The following is a 17,702-nucleotide window of genomic DNA, read 5'->3' as shown; positions in this document are numbered from 1 at the left end:
CTGCAGTAGATGGAATGTGGCAATGGAACGCTGGCTGCGCGTGTCATAATAGGCTCTGAGCCTTTATATACCTGTGCACAGCAGCAGCCACCTTCAGTCTGCTGCTGGACAGCCAGCAGCAGCAGCAGCAGGAGAGGTATGTAATCAGGAGCCCTCCTGCTAAGGGTAGACAGCTGCTCGTTCCACCCCACCCCCCGCCTTAATTGGTTCTCCTCCCTTCCAACGGTGTTGAGGCGGGTGGGAACAGCAGGGGGTGAAGGTGCTGTGTTTAAAGAGGTGGAGTTATGCAGATCTAAAACGCGTGGATTGCAGCAGCAGCAAGCCGAAAAGTGCAGGCATGTAAGGGATCTAGAGGTTGACAACATGTCTTCTTAACGGGAGTCCAGGAGCTCATCTCCACAAATGGACTTTTAAGGATCCTTGGGTGGCTCCGTAGTTTGAAACCAATTCTGGTTATCGCTTCTCGGCCTTTTGGATAAGATCAAGTGTAGTATCTGTTCTTATCAGTTTAATATCTGATACGTCCCCTATCTGGGGACCATATATTAAATGGATTTTTAGAACAGGGAGATGGAAAAAGAGCTTGCTCTGTCCACTCCACGCATTGACCTGGTATTGCAGTATCTCCAGGACCGGTGCACCCCTTCTTTAATGCAGTTTCTAAAATCAGAAAGAATTGAATTCAATGTTTTTTGTTCATTTTGCTTGTTTGTCGGATTTTGGGATGGACTCTTTAGCTTTGCTTTTCTTCTCCTCATTGGATTTTTCATGTTCAAAGTTGCAGAAGCCAGATTACAAGCTCATTTTGGTTCAACTTCAGCAACTGTGCATTGCATTGCCATGTAATGTGATGCAATGCTATCTTTCTAGCTCTCCCTTTTTACTTCCTTTTGGATAAACAGACATATTAGGCAAGCATTTTGGAGCTTTCACCTAAATAACTACAGGTGGTGAGATAAGCTGCACAATATAATTGACCTTTCAGTATATTGTTGCACACACACCATCTATTTAGCAAATGCCCTTGTTATCAACAGCAGCCTTTTAAACTCACCTGAGCTAACAGGTATGTGCGCTGGTTACTCTGCTGCGCTTAAAATTTCTTTTTTGGTTTGCTACAATGCCTTTTCTGAAACGTTGTCTCCTTCTGCTGGAACACTGACTTCTTTCATTTAATGCCTGCAGACTATAAAAGAGAACCCAACCCAAAAAGTTTGGTTGATTAGTCTGTGGCATTCTGTTAAACTGTTGCTTATGGCGGTCTCTGTGAGCTTCTCAGCGACATTCAGCCAGCCAGGTATCCTGCCTGCAGTAGATGGAATGTGGCAATGGAACGCTGGCTGCGCATGTCATAATAGGCTCTGAGCCTTTATATACCTGTGCACAGCAGCAGCCACCTTCAGTCTGCTGCTGGACAGCCAGCAGCAGCAGCAGCAGGAGAGGTATGTAATCAGGAGCCCTCCTGCTAAGGGTAGACAGCTGCTCGTTCCACCCCACCCCCCGCCTTAATTGGTTCTCCTCCCTTCCAACGGTGTTGAGGCGGGTGGGAACAGCAGGGGGTGAAGGTGCTGTGTTTAAAGAGGTGGAGTTATGCAGATCTAAAACGCGTGGATTGCAGCAGCAGCAAGCCGAAAAGTGCAGGCATGTAAGGGATCTAGAGGTTGACAACATGTCTTCTTAACGGGAGTCCAGGAGCTCATCTCCACAAATGGACTTTTCAGGATCCTTGGGTGGCTCCGTAGTTTGAAACCAATTCTGGTTATCGCTTCTCGGCCTTTTGGCTAATATCAAGTGTAGTATCTGTTCTTATCAGTTTAATATCTGATACGTCCCCTATCTGGGGACCATATATTAAATGGATTTTTAGAACAGGGAGATGGAAAAAGAGCTTGCTCTGTCCACTCCACGCATTGACCTGGTATTGCAGTATCTCCAGGACCGGTGCACCCCTTCTTTAATGCAGTTTCTAAAATCAGAAAGAATTGAATTCAATGTTTTTTGTTCATTTTGCTTGTTTGTCGGATTTTGGGATGGACTCTTTGGCTTTGCTTTTCTTCTCCTCATTGGATTTTTCATGTTCAAAGTTGCAGAAGCCAGATTACAAGCTCATTTTGGTTCAACTTCAGCAACTGTGCATTGCATTGCCATGTAATGTGATGCAATGCTATCTTTCTAGCTCTCCCTTTTTACTTCCTTTTGGATAAACAGACATATTAGGCAAGCATTTTGGAGCTTTCACCTAAATAACTACAGGTGGTGAGATAAGCTGCACAATATAATTGACCTTTCAGTATATTGTTGCACACACACCATCAATTTAGCAAATGCCCTTGTTATCAACAGCAGCCTTTTAAACTCACCTGAGCTAACAGGTATGTGCGCTGGTTACTCTGCTGCGCTTAAAATTTCTTTTTTGGTTTGCTACAATGCCTTTTCTGAAATGTTGTCTCCTTCTGCTGGAACACTGACTTCTTTCATTTAATGCCTGCAGACTATAAAAGAGAACCCAACCCAAAAAGTTTGGTTGATTAGTCTGTGGCATTCTGTTAAACTGTTGCTTATGGCGGTCTCTGTGAGCTTCTCAGCGACATTCAGCCAGCCAGGTATCCTGCCTGCAGTAGATGGAATGTGGCAATGGAACGCTGGCTGCGCGTGTCATAATAGGCTCTGAGCCTTTATATACCTGTGCACAGCAGCAGCCACCTTCAGTCTGCTGCTGGACAGCCAGCAGCAGCAGCAGCAGGAGAGGTATGTAATCAGGAGCCCTCCTGCTAAGGGTAGACAGCTGCTCGTTCCACCCCACCCCCCGCCTTAATTGGTTCTCCTCCCTTCCAACGTTGTTGAGGCGGGTGGGAACAGCAGGGGGTGAAGGTGCTGTGTTTAAAGAGGTGGAGTTATGCAGATCTAAAACGCGTGGATTGCAGCAGCAGCAAGCCGAAAAGTGCAGGCATGTAAGGGATCTAGAGGTTGACAACATGTCTTCTTAACAGGAGTCCAGGAGCTCATCTCCACAAATGGACTTTTCAGGATCCTTGGGTGGCTCCGTAGTTTGAAACCAATTCTGGTTATCGCTTCTCGGCCTTTTGGCTAAGATCAAGTGTAGTATCTGTTCTTATCAGTTTAATATCTGATACGTCCCCTATCTGGGGACCATATATTAAATGGATTTTTAGAACAGGGAGATGGAAAAAGAGCTTGCTTTGTCCACTCCACGCATTGACCTGGTATTGCAGTATCTCCAGGACCGGTGCACCCCTTCTTTAATGCAGTTTCTAAAATCAGAAAGAATTGAATTCAATGTTTTTTGTTCATTTTGCTTGTTTGTCGGATTTTGGGATGGACTCTTTGGCTTTGCTTTTCTTCTCCTCATTGGATTTTTCATGTTCAAAGTTGCAGAAGCCAGATTACAAGCTCATTTTGGTTCAACTTCAGCAACTGTGCATTGCATTGCCATGTAATGTGATGCAATGCTATCTTTCTAGCTCTCCCTTTTTACTTCCTTTTGGATAAACAGACATATTAGGCAAGCATTTTGGAGCTTTCACCTAAATAACTACAGGTGGTGAGATAAGCTGCACAATATAATTGACCTTTCAGTATATTGTTGCACACACACCATCTATTTAGCAAATGCCCTTGTTATCAACAGCAGCCTTTTAAACTCACCTGAGCTAACAGGTATGTGCGCTGGTTACTCTGCTGCGCTTAAAATTTCTTTTTTGGTTTGCTACAATGCCTTTTCTGAAACGTTGTCTCCTTCTGCTGGAACACTGACTTCTTTCATTTAATGCCTGCAGACTATAAAAGAGAACCCAACCCAAAAAGTTTGGTTGATTAGTCTGTGGCATTCTGTTAAACTGTTGCTTATGGCGGTCTCTGTGAGCTTCTCAGCGACATTCAGCCAGCCAGGTATCCTGCCTGCAGTAGATGGAATGTGGCAATGGAACGCTGGCTGCGCGTGTCATAATAGGCTCTGAGCCTTTATATACCTGTGCACAGCAGCAGCCACCTTCAGTCTGCTGCTGGACAGCCAGCAGCAGCAGCAGCAGGAGAGGTATGTAATCAGGAGCCCTCCTGCTAAGGGTAGACAGCTGCTCGTTCCACCCCACCCCCCGCCTTAATTGGTTCTCCTCCCTTCCAACGGTGTTGAGGCGGGTGGGAACAGCAGGGGGTGAAGGTGCTGTGTTTAAAGAGGTGGAGTTATGCAGATCTAAAACGCGTGGATTGCAGCAGCAGCAAGCCGAAAAGTGCAGGCATGTAAGGGATCTAGAGGTTGACAACATGTCTTCTTAACGGGAGTCCAGGAGCTCATCTCCACAAATGGACTTTTCAGGATCCTTGGGTGGCTCCGTAGTTTGAAACCAATTCTGGTTATCGCTTCTCGGCCTTTTGGCTAATATCAAGTGTAGTATCTGTTCTTATCAGTTTAATATCTGATACGTCCCCTATCTGAGGACCATATATTAAATGGATTTTTAGAACAGGGAGATGGAAAAAGAGCTTGCTCTGTCCACTCCACGCATTGACCTGGTATTGCAGTATCTCCAGGACCGGTGCACCCCTTCTTTAATGCAGTTTCTAAAATCAGAAAGAATTGAATTCAATGTTTTTTGTTCATTTTGCTTGTTTGTTGGATTTTGGGATGGACTCTTTGGCTTTGCTTTTCTTCTCCTCATTGGATTTTTCATGTTCAAAGTTGCAGAAGCCAGATTACAAGCTCATTTTGGTTCAACTTCAGCAACTGTGCATTGCATTGCCATGTAATGTGATGCAATGCTATCTTTCTAGCTCTCCCTTTTTACTTCCTTTTGGATAAACAGACATATTAGGCAAGCATTTTGGAGCTTTCACCTAAAGAACTACAGGTGGTGAGATAAGCTGCACAATATAATTGACCTTTCAGTATATTGTTGCACACACACCATCTATTTAGCAAATGCCCTTGTTATCAACAGCAGCCTTTTAAACTCACCTGAGCTAACAGGTATGTGCGCTGGTTACTCTGCTGCGCTTAAAATTTCTTTTTGGTTTGCTACAATGCCTTTTCTGAAACGTTGTCTCCTTCTGCTGGAACACTGACTTCTTTCATTTAATGCCTGCAGACTATAAAAGAGAACCCAACCCAAAAAGTTTGGTTGATTAGTCTGTGGCATTCTGTTAAACTGTTCCTTATGGCGGTCTCTGTGAGCTTCTCAGCGACATTCAGCCAGCCAGGTATCCTGCCTGCAGTAGATGGAATGTGGCAATGGAACGCTGGCTGCGCGTGTCATAATAGGCTCTGAGCCTTTATATACCTGTGCACAGCAGCAGCCACCTTCAGTCTGCTGCTGGACAGCCAGCAGCAGCAGCAGCAGGAGAGGTATGTAATCAGGAGCCCTCCTGCTAAGGGTAGACAGCTGCTCGTTCCACCCCACCCCCCGCCTTAATTGGTTCTCCTCCCTTCCAACGGTGTTGAGGCGGGTGGGAACAGCAGGGGGTGAAGGTGCTGTGTTTAAAGAGGTGGAGTTATGCAGATCTAAAACGCGTGGATTGCAGCAGCAGCAAGCCGAAAAGTGCAGGCATGTAAGGGATCTAGAGGTTGACAACATGTCTTCTTAACGGGAGTCCAGGAGCTCATCTCCACAAATGGACTTTTCAGGATCCTTGGGTGGCTCCGTAGTTTGAAACCAATTCTGGTTATCGCTTCTCGGCCTTTTGGATAAGATCAAGTGTAGTATCTGTTCTTATCAGTTTAATATCTGATACGTCCCCTATCTGGGGACCATATATTAAATGGATTTTTAGAACAGGGAGATGGAAAAAGAGCTTGCTCTGTCCACTCCACGCATTGACCTGGTATTGCAGTATCTCCAGGACCGGTGCACCCCTTCTTTAATGCAGTTTCTAAAATCAGAAAGAATTGAATTCAATGTTTTTTGTTCATTTTGCTTGTTTGTCGGATTTTGGGATGGACTCTTTAGCTTTGCTTTTCTTCTCCTCATTGGATTTTTCATGTTCAAAGTTGCAGAAGCCAGATTACAAGCTCATTTTGGTTCAACTTCAGCAACTGTGCATTGCATTGCCATGTAATGTGATGCAATGCTATCTTTCTAGCTCTCCCTTTTTACTTCCTTTTGGATAAACAGACATATTAGGCAAGCATTTTGGAGCTTTCACCTAAATAACTACAGGTGGTGAGATAAGCTGCACAATATAATTGACCTTTCAGTATATTGTTGCACACACACCATCTATTTAGCAAATGCCCTTGTTATCAACAGCAGCCTTTTAAACTCACCTGAGCTAACAGGTATGTGCGCTGGTTACTCTGCTGCGCTTAAAATTTCTTTTTTGGTTTGCTACAATGCCTTTTCTGAAACGTTGTCTCCTTCTGCTGGAACACTGACTTCTTTCATTTAATGCCTGCAGACTATAAAAGAGAACCCAACCCAAAAAGTTTGGTTGATTAGTCTGTGGCATTCTGTTAAACTGTTGCTTATGGCGGTCTCTGTGAGCTTCTCAGCGACATTCAGCCAGCCAGGTATCCTGCCTGCAGTAGATGGAATGTGGCAATGGAACGCTGGCTGCGCGTGTCATAATAGGCTCTGAGCCTTTATATACCTGTGCACAGCAGCAGCCACCTTCAGTCTGCTGCTGGACAGCCAGCAGCAGCAGCAGCAGGAGAGGTATGTAATCAGGAGCCCTCCTGCTAAGGGTAGACAGCTGCTCGTTCCACCCCACCCCCCGCCTTAATTGGTTCTCCTCCCTTCCAACGTTGTTGAGGCGGGTGGGAACAGCAGGGGGTGAAGGTGCTGTGTTTAAAGAGGTGGAGTTATGCAGATCTAAAACGCGTGGATTGCAGCAGCAGCAAGCCGAAAAGTGCAGGCATGTAAGGGATCTAGAGGTTGACAACATGTCTTCTTAACAGGAGTCCAGGAGCTCATCTCCACAAATGGACTTTTCAGGATCCTTGGGTGGCTCCGTAGTTTGAAACCAATTCTGGTTATCGCTTCTCGGCCTTTTGGCTAAGATCAAGTGTAGTATCTGTTCTTATCAGTTTAATATCTGATACGTCCCCTATCTGGGGACCATATATTAAATGGATTTTTAGAACAGGGAGATGGAAAAAGAGCTTGCTCTGTCCACTCCACGCATTGACCTGGTATTGCAGTATCTCCAGGACCGGTGCACCCCTTCTTTAATGCAGTTTCTAAAATCAGAAAGAATTGAATTCAATGTTTTTTGTTCATTTTGCTTGTTTGTCGGATTTTGGGATGGACTCTTTGGCTTTGCTTTTCTTCTCCTCATTGGATTTTTCATGTTCAAAGTTGCAGAAGCCAGATTACAAGCTCATTTTGGTTCAACTTCAGCAACTGTGCATTGCATTGCCATGTAATGTGATGCAATGCTATCTTTCTAGCTCTCCCTTTTTACTTCCTTTTGGATAAACAGACATATTAGGCAAGCATTTTGGAGCTTTCACCTAAATAACTACAGGTGGTGAGATAAGCTGCACAATATAATTGACCTTTCAGTATATTGTTGCACACACACCATCTATTTAGCAAATGCCCTTGTTATCAACAGCAGCCTTTTAAACTCACCTGAGCTAACAGGTATGTGCGCTGGTTACTCTGCTGCGCTTAAAATTTCTTTTTTGGTTTGCTACAATGCCTTTTCTGAAACGTTGTCTCCTTCTGCTGGAACACTGACTTCTTTCATTTAATGCCTGCAGACTATAAAAGAGAACCCAACCCAAAAAGTTTGGTTGATTAGTCTGTGGCATTCTGTTAAACTGTTGCTTATGGCGGTCTCTGTGAGCTTCTCAGCGACATTCAGCCAGCCAGGTATCCTGCCTGCAGTAGATGGAATGTGGCAATGGAACGCTGGCTGCGCGTGTCATAATAGGCTCTGAGCCTTTATATACCTGTGCACAGCAGCAGCCACCTTCAGTCTGCTGCTGGACAGCCAGCAGCAGCAGCAGCAGGAGAGGTATGTAATCAGGAGCCCTCCTGCTAAGGGTAGACAGCTGCTCGTTCCACCCCACCCCCCGCCTTAATTGGTTCTCCTCCCTTCCAACGGTGTTGAGGCGGGTGGGAACAGCAGGGGGTGAAGGTGCTGTGTTTAAAGAGGTGGAGTTATGCAGATCTAAAACGCGTGGATTGCAGCAGCAGCAAGCCGAAAAGTGCAGGCATGTAAGGGATCTAGAGGTTGACAACATGTCTTCTTAACGGGAGTCCAGGAGCTCATCTCCACAAATGGACTTTTCAGGATCCTTGGGTGGCTCCGTAGTTTGAAACCAATTCTGGTTATCGCTTCTCGGCCTTTTGGCTAATATCAAGTGTAGTATCTGTTCTTATCAGTTTAATATCTGATACGTCCCCTATCTGAGGACCATATATTAAATGGATTTTTAGAACAGGGAGATGGAAAAAGAGCTTGCTCTGTCCACTCCACGCATTGACCTGGTATTGCAGTATCTCCAGGACCGGTGCACCCCTTCTTTAATGCAGTTTCTAAAATCAGAAAGAATTGAATTCAATGTTTTTTGTTCATTTTGCTTGTTTGTTGGATTTTGGGATGGACTCTTTGGCTTTGCTTTTCTTCTCCTCATTGGATTTTTCATGTTCAAAGTTGCAGAAGCCAGATTACAAGCTCATTTTGGTTCAACTTCAGCAACTGTGCATTGCATTGCCATGTAATGTGATGCAATGCTATCTTTCTAGCTCTCCCTTTTTACTTCCTTTTGGATAAACAGACATATTAGGCAAGCATTTTGGAGCTTTCACCTAAAGAACTACAGGTGGTGAGATAAGCTGCACAATATAATTGACCTTTCAGTATATTGTTGCACACACACCATCTATTTAGCAAATGCCCTTGTTATCAACAGCAGCCTTTTAAACTCACCTGAGCTAACAGGTATGTGCGCTGGTTACTCTGCTGCGCTTAAAATTTCTTTTTGGTTTGCTACAATGCCTTTTCTGAAACGTTGTCTCCTTCTGCTGGAACACTGACTTCTTTCATTTAATGCCTGCAGACTATAAAAGAGAACCCAACCCAAAAAGTTTGGTTGATTAGTCTGTGGCATTCTGTTAAACTGTTCCTTATGGCGGTCTCTGTGAGCTTCTCAGCGACATTCAGCCAGCCAGGTATCCTGCCTGCAGTAGATGGAATGTGGCAATGGAACGCTGGCTGCGCGTGTCATAATAGGCTCTGAGCCTTTATATACCTGTGCACAGCAGCAGCCACCTTCAGTCTGCTGCTGGACAGCCAGCAGCAGCAGCAGCAGGAGAGGTATGTAATCAGGAGCCCTCCTGCTAAGGGTAGACAGCTGCTCGTTCCACCCCACCCCCCGCCTTAATTGGTTCTCCTCCCTTCCAACGGTGTTGAGGCGGGTGGGAACAGCAGGGGGTGAAGGTGCTGTGTTTAAAGAGGTGGAGTTATGCAGATCTAAAACGCGTGGATTGCAGCAGCAGCAAGCCGAAAAGTGCAGGCATGTAAGGGATCTAGAGGTTGACAACATGTCTTCTTAACGGGAGTCCAGGAGCTCATCTCCACAAATGGACTTTTCAGGATCCTTGGGTGGCTCCGTAGTTTGAAACCAATTCTGGTTATCGCTTCTCGGCCTTTTGGATAAGATCAAGTGTAGTATCTGTTCTTATCAGTTTAATATCTGATACGTCCCCTATCTGGGGACCATATATTAAATGGATTTTTAGAACAGGGAGATGGAAAAAGAGCTTGCTCTGTCCACTCCACGCATTGACCTGGTATTGCAGTATCTCCAGGACCGGTGCACCCCTTCTTTAATGCAGTTTCTAAAATCAGAAAGAATTGAATTCAATGTTTTTTGTTCATTTTGCTTGTTTGTCGGATTTTGGGATGGACTCTTTAGCTTTGCTTTTCTTCTCCTCATTGGATTTTTCATGTTCAAAGTTGCAGAAGCCAGATTACAAGCTCATTTTGGTTCAACTTCAGCAACTGTGCATTGCATTGCCATGTAATGTGATGCAATGCTATCTTTCTAGCTCTCCCTTTTTACTTCCTTTTGGATAAACAGACATATTAGGCAAGCATTTTGGAGCTTTCACCTAAATAACTACAGGTGGTGAGATAAGCTGCACAATATAATTGACCTTTCAGTATATTGTTGCACACACACCATCTATTTAGCAAATGCCCTTGTTATCAACAGCAGCCTTTTAAACTCACCTGAGCTAACAGGTATGTGCGCTGGTTACTCTGCTGCGCTTAAAATTTCTTTTTTGGTTTGCTACAATGCCTTTTCTGAAACGTTGTCTCCTTCTGCTGGAACACTGACTTCTTTCATTTAATGCCTGCAGACTATAAAAGAGAACCCAACCCAAAAAGTTTGGTTGATTAGTCTGTGGCATTCTGTTAAACTGTTGCTTATGGCGGTCTCTGTGAGCTTCTCAGCGACATTCAGCCAGCCAGGTATCCTGCCTGCAGTAGATGGAATGTGGCAATGGAACGCTGGCTGCGCATGTCATAATAGGCTCTGAGCCTTTATATACCTGTGCACAGCAGCAGCCACCTTCAGTCTGCTGCTGGACAGCCAGCAGCAGCAGCAGCAGGAGAGGTATGTAATCAGGAGCCCTCCTGCTAAGGGTAGACAGCTGCTCGTTCCACCCCACCCCCCGCCTTAATTGGTTCTCCTCCCTTCCAACGGTGTTGAGGCGGGTGGGAACAGCAGGGGGTGAAGGTGCTGTGTTTAAAGAGGTGGAGTTATGCAGATCTAAAACGCGTGGATTGCAGCAGCAGCAAGCCGAAAAGTGCAGGCATGTAAGGGATCTAGAGGTTGACAACATGTCTTCTTAACGGGAGTCCAGGAGCTCATCTCCACAAATGGACTTTTCAGGATCCTTGGGTGGCTCCGTAGTTTGAAACCAATTCTGGTTATCGCTTCTCGGCCTTTTGGCTAATATCAAGTGTAGTATCTGTTCTTATCAGTTTAATATCTGATACGTCCCCTATCTGGGGACCATATATTAAATGGATTTTTAGAACAGGGAGATGGAAAAAGAGCTTGCTCTGTCCACTCCACGCATTGACCTGGTATTGCAGTATCTCCAGGACCGGTGCACCCCTTCTTTAATGCAGTTTCTAAAATCAGAAAGAATTGAATTCAATGTTTTTTGTTCATTTTGCTTGTTTGTCGGATTTTGGGATGGACTCTTTGGCTTTGCTTTTCTTCTCCTCATTGGATTTTTCATGTTCAAAGTTGCAGAAGCCAGATTACAAGCTCATTTTGGTTCAACTTCAGCAACTGTGCATTGCATTGCCATGTAATGTGATGCAATGCTATCTTTCTAGCTCTCCCTTTTTACTTCCTTTTGGATAAACAGACATATTAGGCAAGCATTTTGGAGCTTTCACCTAAATAACTACAGGTGGTGAGATAAGCTGCACAATATAATTGACCTTTCAGTATATTGTTGCACACACACCATCTATTTAGCAAATGCCCTTGTTATCAACAGCAGCCTTTTAAACTCACCTGAGCTAACAGGTATGTGCGCTGGTTACTCTGCTGCGCTTAAAATTTCTTTTTTGGTTTGCTACAATGCCTTTTCTGAAACGTTGTCTCCTTCTGCTGGAACACTGACTTCTTTCATTTAATGCCTGCAGACTATAAAAGAGAACCCAACCCAAAAAGTTTGGTTGATTAGTCTGTGGCATTCTGTTAAACTGTTGCTTATGGCGGTCTCTGTGAGCTTCTCAGCGACATTCAGCCAGCCAGGTATCCTGCCTGCAGTAGATGGAATGTGGCAATGGAACGCTGGCTGCGCGTGTCATAATAGGCTCTGAGCCTTTATATACCTGTGCACAGCAGCAGCCACCTTCAGTCTGCTGCTGGACAGCCAGCAGCAGCAGCAGCAGGAGAGGTATGTAATCAGGAGCCCTCCTGCTAAGGGTAGACAGCTGCTCGTTCCACCCCACCCCCCGCCTTAATTGGTTCTCCTCCCTTCCAACGGTGTTGAGGCGGGTGGGAACAGCAGGGGGTGAAGGTGCTGTGTTTAAAGAGGTGGAGTTATGCAGATCTAAAACGCGTGGATTGCAGCAGCAGCAAGCCGAAAAGTGCAGGCATGTAAGGGATCTAGAGGTTGACAACATGTCTTCTTAACGGGAGTCCAGGAGCTCATCTCCACAAATGGACTTTTCAGGATCCTTGGGTGGCTCCGTAGTTTGAAACCAATTCTGGTTATTGCTTCTCGGCCTTTTGGCTAAGATCAAGTGTAGTATCTTTTGAAAAGGCAGTTTTGTCCTTGGGCTGCCCTAGTAAATTGATGCATATTACACACTGGTTTGGTGCACTTGTTAGTACGGCTGGTGGCTCATAGAGTTATCTGATGGAAAACATGGCCCTCCAGGATCGAAGTCACTAGGCTGGGTAAGTGTGAGGGCTTTGGAGCAATGTGCCCCAGGAGTAGGCGCCCTGGTGGGAGTCCAAGCTTACTGAGACTGGGAACCCCAGAAAGACTTGGCTTCGTAGCACGCCGCACCTTTGCCAATCATACTTTCTGAGCAACCCCCCCTATTCCTGGCCTCCGGGCTAGGAAGGGGAATTTTTATAAACCCGGTCGGAGGTCCGGTCAGCTTTGGGCTGAGAAACCAACACAGGCTCCAGCTCCACTAGGGTGGCAGCCTAGATGGAAGCTGGGAGCACGAAAACGGCTCTTCTCCGGCTTCGGCTAGGGAGAACATCGGAGATCCCTGACCCTCGCTGTGGCCTTCTGGCTCGGAGGGATGGGGATGGTTTATTGGGGACCCTCTCCTCCGGGAAGGGTCCACATGAATCCTCGCCTCGTGCGCTGTTTTGGTGTGACTTCGGTCACATTTTTCAGTGCCTTGGATGCAGCTTCAATCAAAAAAATCTGTTCTTATCAGTTTAATATCTGATACGTCCCCTATCTGGGGACCATATATTAAATGGATTTTTAGAACAGGGAGATGGAAAAAGAGCTTGCTCTGTCCACTCCACGCATTGACCTGGTATTGCAGTATCTCCAGGACCGGTGCACCCCTTCTTTAATGCAGTTTCTAAAATCAGAAAGAATTGAATTCAATGTTTTTTGTTCATTTTGCTTGTTTGTCGGATTTTGGGATGGACTCTTTGGCTTTGCTTTTCTTCTCCTCATTGGATTTTTCATGTTCAAAGTTGCAGAAGCCAGATTACAAGCTCATTTTGGTTCAACTTCAGCAACTGTGCATTGCATTGCCATGTAATGTGATGCAATGCTATCTTTCTAGCTCTCCCTTTTTACTTCCTTTTGGATAAACAGACATATTAGGCAAGCATTTTGGAGCTTTCACCTAAATAACTACAGGTGGTGAGATAAGCTGCACAATATAATTGACCTTTCAGTATATTGTTGCACACACACCATCTATTTAGCAAATGCCCTTGTTATCAACAGCAGCCTTTTAAACTCACCTGAGCTAACAGGTATGTGCGCTGGTTACTCTGCTGCGCTTAAAATTTCTTTTTTGGTTTGCTACAATGCCTTTTCTGAAACGTTGTCTCCTTCTGCTGGAACACTGACTTCTTTCATTTAATGCCTGCAGACTATAAAAGAGAACCCAACCCAAAAAGTTTGGTTGATTAGTCTGTGGCATTCTGTTAAACTGTTGCTTATGGCGGTCTCTGTGAGCTTCTCAGCGACATTCAGCCAGCCAGGTATCCTGCCTGCAGTAGATGGAATGTGGCAATGGAACGCTGTCTGCGCGTGTCATAATAGGCTCTGAGCCTTTATATACCTGTGCACAGCAGCAGCCACCTTCAGTCTGCTGCTGGACAGCCAGCAGCAGCAGCAGCAGGAGAGGTATGTAATCAGGAGCCCTCCTGCTAAGGGTAGACAGCTGCTCGTTCCACCCCACCCCCCGCCTTAATTGGTTCTCCTCCCTTCCAATGGTGTTGAGGCGGGTGGGAACAGCAGGGGGTGAAGGTGCTGTGTTTAAAGAGGTGGAGTTATGCAGATCTAAAACGCGTGGATTGCAGCAGCAGCAAGCTGAAAAGTGCAGGCATGTAAGGGATCTAGAGGTTGACAACATGTCTTCTTAACGGGAGTCCAGGAGCTCATCTCCACAAATGGACTTTTCAGGATCCTTGGGTGGCTCCGTAGTTTGAAACCAATTCTGGTTATCACTTCTCGGCCTTTTGGCTAAGATCAAGTGTAGTATCTGTTCTTATCAGTTTAATATCTGATACGTCCCCTATCTGGGGACCATATATTAAATGGATTTTTAGAACAGGGAGATGGAAAAAGAGCTTGCTCTGTCCACTCCACGCATTGACCTGGTATTGCAGTATCTCCAGGACCGGTGCACCCCTTCTTTAATGCAGTTTCTAAAATCAGAAAGAATTGAATTCAATGTTTTTTGTTCATTTTGCTTGTTTGTCGGATTTTGGGATGGACTCTTTGGCTTTGCTTTTCTTCTCCTCATTGGATTTTTCATGTTCAAAGTTGCAGAAGCCAGATTACAAGCTCATTTTGGTTCAACTTCAGCAACTGTGCATTGCATTGCCATGTAATGTGATGCAATGCTATCTTTCTAGCTCTCCCTTTTTACTTCCTTTTGGATAAACAGACATATTAGGCAAGCATTTTGGAGCTTTCACCTAAATAACTACAGGTGGTGAGATAAGCTGCACAATATAATTGACCTTTCAGTATATTGTTGCACACACACCATCTATTTAGCAAATGCCCTTGTTATCAACAGCAGCCTTTTAAACTCACCTGAGCTAACAGGTATGTGCGCTGGTTACTCTGCTGCGCTTAAAATTTCTTTTTTGGTTTGCTACAATGCCTTTTCTGAAACGTTGTCTCCTTCTGCTGGAACACTGACTTCTTTCATTTAATGCCTGCAGACTATAAAAGAGAACCCAACCCAAAAAGTTTGGTTGATTAGTCTGTGGCATTCTGTTAAACTGTTGCTTATGGCGGTCTCTGTGAGCTTCTCAGCGACATTCAGCCAGCCAGGTATCCTGCCTGCAGTAGATGGAATGTGGCAATGGAACGCTGGCTGCGCGTGTCATAATAGGCTCTGAGCCTTTATATACCTGTGCACAGCAGCAGCCACCTTCAGTCTGCTGCTGGACAGCCAGCAGCAGCAGCAGCAGGAGAGGTATGTAATCAGGAGCCCTCCTGCTAAGGGTAGACAGCTGCTCGTTCCACCCCACCCCCCGCCTTAATTGGTTCTCCTCCCTTCCAACGGTGTTGAGGCGGGTGGGAACAGCAGGGGGTGAAGGTGCTGTGTTTAAAGAGGTGGAGTTATGCAGATCTAAAACGCGTGGATTGCAGCAGCAGCAAGCCGAAAAGTGCAGGCATGTAAGGGATCTAGAGGTTGACAATATGTCTTCTTAACGGGAGTCCAGGAGCTCATCTCCACAAATGGACTTTTCAGGATCCTTGGGTGGCTCCGTAGTTTGAAACCAATTCTGGTTATTGCTTCTCGGCCTTTTGGCTAAGATCAAGTGTAGTATCTGTTCTTATCAGTTTAATATCTGATACGTCCCCTATCTGGGGACCATATATTAAATGGATTTTTAGAACAGGGAGATGGAAAAAGAGCTTGCTCTGTCCACTCCACGCATTGACCTGGTATTGCAGTATCTCCAGGACCGGTGCACCCCTTCTTTAATGCAGTTTCTAAAATCAGAAAGAATTGAATTCAATGTTTTTTGTTCATTTTGCTTGTTTGTCGGATTTTGGGATGGACTCTTTGGCTTTGCTTTTCTTCTCCTCATTGGATTTTTCATGTTCAAAGTTGCAGAAGCCAGATTACAAGCTCATTTTGGTTCAACTTCAGCAACTGTGCATTGCATTGCCATGTAATGTGATGCAATGCTATCTTTCTAGCTCTCCCTTTTTACTTCCTTTTGGATAAACAGACATATTAGGCAAGCATTTTGGAGCTTTCACCTAAATAACTACAGGTGGTGAGATAAGCTGCACAATATAATTGACCTTTCAGTATATTGTTGCACACACACCATCTATTTAGCAAATGCCCTTGTTATCAACAGCAGCCTTTTAAACTCACCTGAGCTAACAGGTATGTGCGCTGGTTACTCTGCTGCGCTTAAAATTTCTTTTTTGGTTTGCTACAATGCCTTTTCTGAAACGTTGTCTCCTTCTGCTGGAACACTGACTTCTTTCATTTAATGCCTGCAGACTATAAAAGAGAACCCAACCCAAAAAGTTTGGTTGATTAGTCTGTGGCATTCTGTTAAACTGTTGCTTATGGCGGTCTCTGTGAGCTTCTCAGCGACATTCAGCCAGCCAGGTATCCTGCCTGCAGTAGATGGAATGTGGCAATGGAACGCTGGCTGCGCGTGTCATAATAGGCTCTGAGCCTTTATATACCTGTGCACAGCAGCAGCCACCTTCAGTCTGCTGCTGGACAGCCAGCAGCAGCAGCAGCAGGAGAGGTATGTAATCAGGAGCCCTCCTGCTAAGGGTAGACAGCTGCTCGTTCCACCCCACCCCCCGCCTTAATTGGTTCTCCTCCCTTCCAACGGTGTTGAGGCGGGTGGGAACAGCAGGGGGTGAAGGTGCTATGTTTAAAGAGGTGGAGTTATGCAGATCTAAAACGCGTGGATTGCAGCAGCAGCAAGCCGAAAAGTGCAGGCATGTAAGGGATCTAGAGGTTGACAACATGTCTTCTTAACGGGAGTCCAGGAGCTCATCTCCACAAATGGACTTTTCAGGATCCTTGGGTGGCTCCGTAGTTTGAAACCAATTCTGGTTATCGCTTCTCGGCCTTTTGGCTAAGATCAAGTGTAGTATCTGTTCTTATCAGTTTAATATCTGATACGTCCCCTATCTGGGGACCATATATTAAATGGATTTTTAGAACAGGGAGATGGAAAAAGAGCTTGCTCTGTCCACTCCACGCATTGACCTGGTATTGCAGTATCTCCAGGACCGGTGCACCCCTTCTTTAATGCAGTTTCTAAAATCAGAAAGAATTGAATTCAATGTTTTTTGTTCATTTTGCTTGTTTGTCGGATTTTGGGATGGACTCTTTGGCTTTGCTTTTCTTCTCCTCATTGGATTTTTCATGTTCAAAGTTGCAGAAGCCAGATTACAAGCTCATTTTGGTTCAACTTCAGCAACTGTGCATTGCATTGCCATGTAATGTGATGCAATGCTATCTTTCTAGCTCTCCCTTTTTACTTCCTTTTGGATAAACAGACATATTAGGCAAGCATTTTGGAGCTTTCACCTAAATAACTACAGGTGGTGAGATAAGCTGCACAATATAATTGACCTTTCAGTATATTGTTGCACACACACCATCTATTTAGCAAATGCCCTTGTTATCAACAGCAGCCTTTTAAACTCACCTGAGCTAACAGGTATGTGCGCTGGTTACTCTGCTGCGCTTAAAATTTCTTTTTTGGTTTGCTACAATGCCTTTTCTGAAACGTTGTCTCCTTCTGCTGGAACACTGACTTCTTTCATTTAATGCCTGCAGACTATAAAAGAGAACCCAACCCAAAAAGTTTGGTTGATTAGTCTGTGGCATTCTGTTAAACTGTTGCTTATGGCGGTCTCTGTGAGCTTCTCAGCGACATTCAGCCAGCCAGGTATCCTGCCTGCAGTAGATGGAATGTGGCAATGGAACGCTGGCTGCGCGTGTCATAATAGGCTCTGAGCCTTTATATACCTGTGCACAGCAGCAGCCACCTT

General features: G+C 45.1%; 13 non-coding genes and 1 pseudogene across 13 annotated transcripts; all 14 read left to right on the top strand.

Annotated features, from left to right (window-relative positions):
* Positions 1-455: 455 nt before the first annotated feature.
* On the top strand, positions 456-646 carry LOC141150097 (U2 spliceosomal RNA). The gene has a single exon (XR_012246367.1). It is a non-coding gene; the product is annotated as a U2 spliceosomal RNA (small nuclear RNA).
* A 1,115-nt stretch (positions 647-1,761) lies between these two features.
* Positions 1,762-1,952, top strand: LOC141150073 (U2 spliceosomal RNA). The gene has a single exon (XR_012246343.1). It is a non-coding gene; the product is annotated as a U2 spliceosomal RNA (small nuclear RNA).
* Positions 1,953-3,067: 1,115 nt separating this feature from the next.
* Positions 3,068-3,258, top strand: LOC141149602 (U2 spliceosomal RNA). Its single transcript, XR_012245893.1, has one exon. It is a non-coding gene; the product is annotated as a U2 spliceosomal RNA (small nuclear RNA).
* A 1,115-nt stretch (positions 3,259-4,373) lies between these two features.
* Positions 4,374-4,564, top strand: LOC141150145 (U2 spliceosomal RNA). Its single transcript, XR_012246414.1, has one exon. It is a non-coding gene; the product is annotated as a U2 spliceosomal RNA (small nuclear RNA).
* Positions 4,565-5,678: 1,114 nt separating this feature from the next.
* LOC141150096 (U2 spliceosomal RNA) lies at positions 5,679-5,869 on the top strand. The gene has a single exon (XR_012246366.1). It is a non-coding gene; the product is annotated as a U2 spliceosomal RNA (small nuclear RNA).
* Positions 5,870-6,984: 1,115 nt separating this feature from the next.
* Positions 6,985-7,175, top strand: LOC141275436 (U2 spliceosomal RNA). The gene has a single exon (XR_012323676.1). It is a non-coding gene; the product is annotated as a U2 spliceosomal RNA (small nuclear RNA).
* A 1,115-nt stretch (positions 7,176-8,290) lies between these two features.
* LOC141150143 (U2 spliceosomal RNA) lies at positions 8,291-8,481 on the top strand. Its single transcript, XR_012246412.1, has one exon. It is a non-coding gene; the product is annotated as a U2 spliceosomal RNA (small nuclear RNA).
* Positions 8,482-9,595: 1,114 nt separating this feature from the next.
* On the top strand, positions 9,596-9,786 carry LOC141150095 (U2 spliceosomal RNA). The gene has a single exon (XR_012246365.1). It is a non-coding gene; the product is annotated as a U2 spliceosomal RNA (small nuclear RNA).
* A 1,115-nt stretch (positions 9,787-10,901) lies between these two features.
* On the top strand, positions 10,902-11,092 carry LOC141150072 (U2 spliceosomal RNA). Its single transcript, XR_012246342.1, has one exon. It is a non-coding gene; the product is annotated as a U2 spliceosomal RNA (small nuclear RNA).
* A 1,115-nt stretch (positions 11,093-12,207) lies between these two features.
* On the top strand, positions 12,208-12,323 carry LOC141151135 (U2 spliceosomal RNA; annotated as a pseudogene).
* Positions 12,324-12,847: 524 nt separating this feature from the next.
* LOC141150210 (U2 spliceosomal RNA) lies at positions 12,848-13,030 on the top strand. Its single transcript, XR_012246474.1, has one exon. It is a non-coding gene; the product is annotated as a U2 spliceosomal RNA (small nuclear RNA).
* Positions 13,031-14,145: 1,115 nt separating this feature from the next.
* On the top strand, positions 14,146-14,336 carry LOC141149477 (U2 spliceosomal RNA). The gene has a single exon (XR_012245772.1). It is a non-coding gene; the product is annotated as a U2 spliceosomal RNA (small nuclear RNA).
* Positions 14,337-15,451: 1,115 nt separating this feature from the next.
* LOC141149472 (U2 spliceosomal RNA) lies at positions 15,452-15,642 on the top strand. Its single transcript, XR_012245767.1, has one exon. It is a non-coding gene; the product is annotated as a U2 spliceosomal RNA (small nuclear RNA).
* Positions 15,643-16,757: 1,115 nt separating this feature from the next.
* LOC141275434 (U2 spliceosomal RNA) lies at positions 16,758-16,948 on the top strand. Its single transcript, XR_012323675.1, has one exon. It is a non-coding gene; the product is annotated as a U2 spliceosomal RNA (small nuclear RNA).
* Positions 16,949-17,702: the final 754 nt, after the last annotated feature.

The sequence above is a fragment of the Phyllobates terribilis genome, unplaced genomic scaffold (assembly GCF_046119375.1).
Source record: "Phyllobates terribilis strain yellow unplaced genomic scaffold, ASM4611937v1 Scaffold_5__5_contigs__length_657084704, whole genome shotgun sequence".
NCBI lineage: Eukaryota > Metazoa > Chordata > Amphibia > Anura > Dendrobatidae > Phyllobates > Phyllobates terribilis.
Note: the sequence above shows the minus strand (reverse complement) of the source record. Positions and strands in the feature narration are given on the sequence as shown.